The sequence below is a fragment of the Solanum dulcamara genome, chromosome 10 (genome assembly GCF_947179165.1).
Source record: "Solanum dulcamara chromosome 10, daSolDulc1.2, whole genome shotgun sequence".
NCBI classification, from domain to species: domain Eukaryota; kingdom Viridiplantae; phylum Streptophyta; class Magnoliopsida; order Solanales; family Solanaceae; genus Solanum; species Solanum dulcamara.
The window spans coordinates 58456611-58464615 of NC_077246.1; the positions used below are offsets into that span (position 1 = coordinate 58456611).

General features: G+C 32.5%; 1 long non-coding RNA gene across 1 annotated transcript; it reads left to right on the top strand.

Annotated features, from left to right (window-relative positions):
• Positions 1–6824: 6824 nt before the first annotated feature.
• LOC129871003 (uncharacterized) lies at positions 6825–7758 on the top strand. The gene is made up of 2 exons (XR_008762167.1): positions 6825–7191; positions 7378–7758. It is a non-coding gene; the product is annotated as an uncharacterized LOC129871003 (long non-coding RNA).
• Positions 7759–8005: the final 247 nt, after the last annotated feature.

Genomic DNA, 8005 nt, shown 5'->3' on the forward strand with positions numbered 1-8005 from the left:
CTCGGTACTAAGGTAAAGTTGAGCACAACATTCCATCCTCAAACGGATGGGCAAGCCGAAAGGACGATTCAAACACTAGAGGATATGTTAAGGGCTTGTGTGTTGGAGTTTAAAGGGAATTGGGATGATCATCTACCTCTCATCGAGTTTGCCTATAATAATAGTTACCACTCAAGTATTGAGATGGCGCCGTTTGAGGCTTTGTATGGGAGACGATATAGATCACCGGTTGGTTGGTTCGAAGTAGGTGAGATGACCTTGTTGGGCCCCGATTTGGTACTTGATGCTTTAGAGAAGGTGAAGATCATTAGAGAAAGGTTGAAGACGGCTCAAAGTCGTCAAAAGTCCTATTCTGACACTAGAAGAAGGGATCTTGAGTTTAATGTGGATGATTGGGTGTATCTGAAGGTTTCACCCATGAAAGGTGTGGTTCGATTTGGTAAGAAAGGGAAATTGAGCCCTAGGTATGTAGGGCCTTATAGAATCGTGAGACGTGTTGGTAAGGTTGCATATGAGTTGGAATTACCATTGGAAATGGCCATGGTTCATCCGGTGTTTCACGTGTCTATGTTGAAAAAAAGTGTGGGTGATCCTAGTTCCATTGTACCTATGGGAGTAGTGAATATTGAAGAAAACTTGACCTATGAAGAAGTTCCTGTGGAAATTTTGGATCGGCAAGTTAAGAGATTGAGGAACAAAGAAGTTGCATTTGTTAAAGTCCTTTGGAGGAATCAACAAATAAAAAGTGCAACATGGGAAGCGGAAGCGGATATGATTAAGAGATACCCTCTTCTTTTCCCCTCTACCCAAACCTAAGGTATTAAGTTGTCCTTGCTCAATTACTTGAAATCTTTGCATCATAACGTTTCTTGTCATATGCTTGCAAAATTATAAAATATGTTTTAAACGATGTTTTAAATTGCACTATTGCATTAATGATAGGTTGTTGGTTTACACTCTACTCTACTCAAGCTAAGTCTTTCCTCATTCGAGGACGAATGTTCCCAAGGGAGAGATAATGTAACATCCCCTAAAAACGTTGTATACGATGTTTCAATTCTCAACTAAATATGATACAATCTTTGTATTTTGGGCATAACTTTTCATAGGAATATCCAAATTGGGTGATTCAAATTTTTGAGTAACCACAAGATCTTTACCTACAACTCTTGTGAAGACCATATTTTAATTTGCGGAGGTTAAGTAGGTCAAATAAATTAATTATTGTAAGTCAGAATGTTGTGACGGAAAGGAGTGTTTATAGAAGAAAAATCATATCTTACTGTAGTATTATCCAAATTGGTTTATTCTTGAACGACATAAAACTAGACTTCTATATCTACAATTCTTATGAAGACACTAAATCCTAATAAGGAATTTATCCTGTTCAAACGCAGCTCCGAAAAGTAGTATTCTGTCAAAGATAACTCATTTCACCTACCATGAAAAGATCTAGATACATTTGACATCACTCATGACATAAATTGTCCTCCATTTAACATCATCCATGACATCAATATATTCCATTAAATTTTTAGATTTTCTTTATAATTATTTTATTTATTGTTAGGTCTCTCTTTCCCACCTATAAATACCCACCTTATTTCCTCATTTTATTCATCAAGCTTTCTCAAGCAAGTCTTCTCTCTATACACTTCTTTACACATTCTCAAATATAGTTTTAGTTCTTAGTAGTGAAGAAATACTATTCCGGTGATTCATATACTCCGGATAGTACACAAAACGTTCCGGCGGGGAGAAAAGTTAGGACTCAAGAGTGTTCATTAAGTCTTTCGGTTCTGACTAAAGCTTCGAATTCTAGGTATGTAAGGCTTTAATGAGAGTATTCCTTCCACTCTCATGTCTAAATTATTTTGATTATATGATAAATTATATTTATTTTCTTTAAGCTCTATTCTAAGTTATGTGTGTGTTTATCCATGGGTTCTTCACCCATGTAGTCCAAAAACTCTTTTTATTAAATATCTTGATTTCAAGTAATATTTTCTTATGGTAAATTTTTATTTTTACTTAATAGTATGAATCATGGTTAAACTAATGATTATTGCTCTATTTTGATGCAACATAATTTCATATATATGAATTGATGGTTTACAAGTAATTCCTCTATTTATCTATTTAAAGGCTCTTGAAATTCATGGTGGGTTGTTTAAAACATGATTTTTAATTAATGGATTTCAAAGTATTTATGAATATTTATTTACATACATATTTGCAAGTTGAAGTGATTTGAACCCACCTAGTTTTACTATGTTTTTAATAAAGTTTGACTTGAAAGTTTTGACTCCAAATAAATGTTTATGAAAGCAATATCTATGATAAAAAAGGGAGTCTTATGAAATGAAAGAATGATGAAATGATATGAATGATGGATTCTTTATGCAATAAGGACAATTCTTGCATATTTGAATTATCAAATATTTTAATGAGCTATTCTACCGAATATGATGTTTGAATTCTCAAGTTATAGGCTATGAATATTTTGAAGTATTAAACTATTCTGTGGGATTGACTTAGCACCGAATGAGGCATTGAGGTGAGATTCGGTAAGGGAATCCTAGTAGCAACCCCTTGTCTCATTAACTATGTGCCAACATAGGAGCCCTTGTAGGCTTAGGCTAATGGATCCATAAATAGCCCTTAAAGTTAAAGTTAAAGAAATGAATGAAGTTGACGGAGTTCTACCCGGCAAGTAGTCTCCCCGGCCAACATAGGGGGTTATGTTGGATTCCATGTAATAGCTCGCATGGTCTTAAATGTCGGTTATGGTTAATTTCCCACAAAATGAGTGTTTTAAAGGATATATATATGATTTATTATGCATATATTAAGTTATATTCCATATTACATAAATGTTTTAATGTTTTCCTCAATGTTCATGCATCCTTACATATTTAGTGCATTCAAAGTACTAACGCATACTCTTTTGCCTACATGATATCACCATGTAGGGATCAGTGCTCCTCCTCGTTCTCCTCCACGTGGCTAGTTGATATTCCATTGAAGACTACTTTTGGTGAGTTCCCATGTTCCGGGAACAATACTCCTTTATCTTTCTAGCTTATGATATGTTAAGATATTTTACTATGGCATTTCTTCTATTATAATTGAGGGTGAGCTAGGGACTTGTCTTAGCCCTATTAAATCTAATAGTTAGAGGTATTGTTGGACATATGTAAGTTGAAAATTTACTATTATGATTTCCGCTTATTTATTTATCATCATTACCTATGAAAGGCTAAAAGAATGCTAAGAGGCTTGATTGAGGTACTTTCGGGTTCCTCATTCGCCATGTCACGTCTAGGCCCTAGGCTTGGGTTGTGACATTACTTATGCAGGATGTCTACAGTTACTTGGACTGATTTGCGAGTTGAAATTATGGAATACGATCAACACCGTACCAGATGCCGAGAGGAGTTGTTGAATGTCCAAAATGTTGAAATGAGGTGTTTGAAACATAAATACAAGCGCCTCAAACTGAAGGGAAAGGATATTTGAGTGATGAAGATAAAAAAAGGTTGAAGGAGAAAAAACAAAAGATTCGTGAGCTGGAAAAACAACTAGAAAAAGCAAAAGAAGAATATGACATGATTAATAATAATCTAAGTTATGAGGAGGAAGAAATCCTTCGTAAAGTTAATCGTCTAAATAATCCAATATTCGTGAAGGTGTCGGTCGTGGAAGATATCACCGCGATTAGCTTGATACAGGAGAAGGCCCCAACTACGGACCTATTTGTCACCCTTAGCACATCTTTTAAACAATGCAATCTTGGCTTACTTGATAAACTAGCTACGGAGCTATTAAATATGAAACCTGGTGGTTTGAGAGTCACTGCAACTTATAAATTGAAAGAGGGATTCTTTTTTATGGTTGATGAAACCACTGCTAGGAAGGCTGGATTCAGCTATGCTATTTATGACGACTACACAGAGCAAGAGGAAGAGGAAGATGCCGAGGAAAAAGAAGATGGCGAGGATGACGAAAATGGAGATGCCGAGAGAAAAAAAGATGGCGAGGATGAGGAGGATTGAAATATTTACTTTCATGTTCATGTTCATGTTAGTTTGTTGTTAACTGTTTGTAATATTCTACGTTAATTATGTTTGACCTTAGTTTCTAATGCAATGAAATTTTCTATAAATTTTGATTTCTTGCTGGTTGTTTTTTTGTATGAGCATCTCTCTGCATTATTTGCATTATTGAAGTTAAAAACCTTTTGGTCTAGCTTTTAATTTATTTTTTTGTATCCTAATTATTCTAGAAACAGTTATTTAATATTTTATTATACTATTATTTTAGTAAAAACAAACACAAAATATAAATAGAGGAAAAAAATCAAAAAACAGAAATAAAAAGGAAATGAAAACAGACAACAAAATAACCACCTGCACCACTTGTACCTTATCCCCCATTCCTCATTCCCCTAAATCACACACACATTATACACATGATCACAACATAAATAATACTTATTATTAAAATTAAAAATTAAATCTTCATTTTGTGGCAAAAGCACCAAAATATAGCAAATGGCATACACACAGCACGCCAAGTGACACTTTTTAGGATAAAAATCTAGACAAATTAGAATTTGAAAATATTTTTTTTTAAAAAAAGTTAACGCAAAACTGATCTGATGGTAAATTGAATATGGGTGGTTACCTTGATTAAAAATAAACAAGAAAAATAATATGGGTGATTACAACCTCCTTCTACTTTGTTTTGTCCATATATTTAACAAATTCAATTGTTTCGAAAAAAAGTTATTATTTGATCGATCCATGTTGATATTGTTTCGAATCCAATTATTTTTAGCAGGTACATATGTTATTTATCATTTTATATATATATATATATATATATATATATATATATATATATATATATATATATATATATAAAGAATTTGTATATGGCTAGATTTTTTAATTTTAATCTACACTTGGGGTTTGTTAAAGATTAAAAATAAATAAATTAACAATACTCTTATCTCTTATCTAATACACAATTTAACAATTTTGGCATGCAGGATTTCATTTGCAAACGCCATATATTGCCTTTCAATGGTTGCCAATTGGTTCAATTCTTCCCTCTATAAACTATTCTGTTACTTTGTCTTTCCTCAAAAATGCATATATGCTTTTCTAATCCAATTGAAAATGTTCTAAATTGCTGCAATAACTGATTTTTTTCACAGATTTAATTAGTTTATCGGTCGGTTGGAAAAGATGAATGAACTCACTTATAAGAACGTGGATCTTCATATATTTTGAATAAAAAATCCTGCATTATCCAAAAAAAAAATTCACACTTCATCCAACGAATGATGAATGGTTGGTTGCATTGCTCTATCATGATACCTTAAGAATTATGCAATATAAAATTGTGGTAGCTTTCAATTTTTCTGTTTTAGCTGAAAAATGTCCAACTTAGTAATGATGCTATTGAGAAGATTTTAGGCTAAAAAATATGCATATTTGAAAAAAAAATTATATTTATTTGTGTTGTAGGTATATGATGGAAGGAATTACATTAGACAAGAGATTAAAAAAAAATCATCTAATGAAACGTAAAAACACACTAAGTACACATATTGAATTAGTTTTTGGTATAAAAATTATTTATATATTTTGATAAAACTTTGGTGGATACATTATAGTTCCATTAAGCTTAGGTTCACTTGAATAAGCTAAAATGGTTATAAAGTCTATTAAAACATATTAACAAAAATATTCTTACTTATATTATTCTTACTTTATAAAGAAAACTAAAATTTAAATCATAATTTTAAAAATTAAAAGATAACAAGTTTTGTTTTTTAACCAAAAATAAATAATGATAAAATAATATATAAACTTCATTAAAAAGAGAAAAACTAAACACATGTAAAATATTATTATTTGGATATATATGATCTAACAAAATTTTATTGTGCTGATTCAAATTTGGGAAAATGGGTTAATCTATAACAATGTAGCACAATTTAAAAAATAGAAGGATAAGGTTTAGTTGAATTTGAAATGAGAATTTTTTAATTATTTATAGATAAATTTCGTATATTTTATTTGTTTTTTCATCACTGTGAATGGTGGACATAGTCATTAAGACATAGAGACTTACAAATTTTTAAATCAGACATAAGACTCTAGTTGTGTTTCTCTCAGGTCGTCCAAATCTTATATGTTGTGGGGGACTATAATGGTACTATGTTTGGTGGGCTAGTTGTTGCACCTTTAAAGCCAACAACGAAGAGAAGATATCAGGTAATTCTGAGCAGAGTACTTAAAACATGTCACCTTTGCCTTTGAGCTCCGATTTGTCATCAAGATTTTATTTTTGTATTTGATAGTGTACAAATAACCTGTCGTATTTCGTCCCACAGGTATATCTGTTTTTCATGTATTTGTACCAGACGTTTAAAGTTTGGAGAACAAATTTTCGCTTGTTTGTTGTCGCTAACAAATTTGTTTAATACATCAAGACGGGAGTGGGTTTGTTCATCATGTCCTTATTCTCTTTTTTTGTGGCATTGATGATCAAAAGCAGAACTGAAATAGTGGTTCTCTCAATATTTTTAATCTGTTGGTTACCTGATTTACTGTAATCTTACTCTCCACTGTAGGATTTCTTTCCCTTCATTTTGATCCATATTTCATTGCTTTATATATGTATTCTTTTTGAATACTTCCAACTTCGTATCATAATGTCCTCCAATAAAGGGAGAGATAAGAGGAAAACCAAATGCCACGCAGCCCCTTGGGAGTTATCTTTTTCCTCTGTCCAATTTTTTATTTTCCCGTGGCAAGATTTTAAAAATTTTCCTTCTCAATGAACTAAAGTTCACAACTGTCATCATGAAAATCACCTTTTTGTTTTAATATATTTATTGTAGAATCAGATCTTATGGTTCCAACTTATTCCCTCTAATTGCCCATAGTTTTAAAAACAAGGAGGAAGGAAAATCCTATTTATTATGTTAAAGATATCTTTGACTCGGATATAGTAGCTCAACAAACTTCTACCTCTATGTCCTGTCAGTTTACAGAATACAGGATGGAGGAATTAATAGTTGACTTTTCCAGGCTAACAGGTTCAAGTGCAACATTAGAAACTTATGGAAATTCTTGTCTGGCACATAGTGAAGACTTTGAAGTTAAGGAAGTTGAGGTAGTCTCGCAACTATATCTGTGTGTGTGCGTGTTTTGTGTTCTGCCTTGTCTATGTCTATATATGTACATGCGTTTACCTGTCAGGGCAGTTAGCTATATGAGAATTTACTTTTAAAAGTGCAATATGCATTTAACATGAGAAATTAACTTTGAATGCAATTCGCATTCATTATGTGCCATGCAGTTATGGGTCTTTGTATATGCTTCCAAGTACGAAGAGATGGTTTCCATTTTGCGAACAGAGACCCCTGGAATTTGCTGCTGGTAACACAACTTTCATATGCTTGCCTTCCAATCTAATGATCGTTTCCATGGTTGTGCACAACATCATGCGCAATGCAAGATAGGTTTTCTACATATCTTTTCACATGTTCAGCAACAATGTTACACCTGTATAACTGTGTTTCCTTACATGTACAGTGAACCATTTTGATAAAAATGCTCTTTGGTTCGGCATATGAGAATGAACGTGAGAGCTAACTGAAAATATTCATTAAACTCTGAGCCTTAACGTGTTGTGATGCTGCTGCTGATTTTTTTAATGTGGTGAATTAAGATTTCAATAGACTACTTGTGCAGGTTCTTGGTGTTGTCTATTTACATCACGAAGAATCAAAGTCCTAATTTCATGCCTTGATTTCCTTTTTTTGACAATCGATTTTTTGGTAGAGACAAAACCATCTCCTGGCACTAGTTCAAATTAAACCCCTCAAGCTATTTTCTGTGTATTAAAGAATGAATATCTGCTTGAATGTGAATGGTTGATCAACCATGATGCTATAGATGAGTTAAATGTATAACATATGGTTTGC